This window comes from Athene cunicularia (genome assembly GCF_003259725.1).
Source record: "Athene cunicularia isolate RWA chromosome 10 unlocalized genomic scaffold, athCun1 chr10_part1, whole genome shotgun sequence".
Lineage (NCBI taxonomy): Eukaryota > Metazoa > Chordata > Aves > Strigiformes > Strigidae > Athene > Athene cunicularia.
Genome location: NW_020799112.1, coordinates 8292185 through 8292844, shown reverse-complemented (window position 1 = coordinate 8292844; position 660 = coordinate 8292185).

Here is a 660-nt window from a genome sequence, read left to right as displayed (position 1 = left end):
CAAAAAGAAAAAAAAAAAGAAAAGAAAACCAAACCCCCCACACACAACCCTATAAGGCTTCCTCTAGAAACCAGTTCTGAGGATGGTTTTCAGCTCACCCTTTGTCTGATCTGGGGCCAATCCTTGGTTCCAATCATAACAGAAAACAGAAAAGATGAAAGGCCAAACTCTGTTTCTTTCCAGCTTGAGCCAGGTGTACAGCTGGCACCAGCAGCCCCCGATGGTAACATGTTCCAGTGAAGACATGTTAAAGCAATAAAAAGAAAATGAGTAACATGTGGCTAAAAATGTCTATTCATTTCACTTATTTTCTATAAATGAATTTTCCCAGGGCAGTGTTTTGGGGTTTCTTTTTAACAGCGTTCAGTTCCATAGGCATTACAGAGTTTCCAAGACAGTGTGATCCCTCTGAGAGGTCTGAAATGCCAGCAAGCATGTCTCTTATAAACTAATAGCCTATTATTTACAATAAAACCTTCAGATGACAAAAATTCCTCTGAGGCAAGATGCCAAAGTTGAGCAAACAATTTGTACGGTATGTTAAGTGTAGGGGGAAGCCATAGAGCTTGTAATGAAGTCACGTCTTGTGTTTCCAATCAGAGGCAGGCAGGACTAAATGCGTTATGGCAAGCTACTGAGTGAAACAACAAACCACGGGGG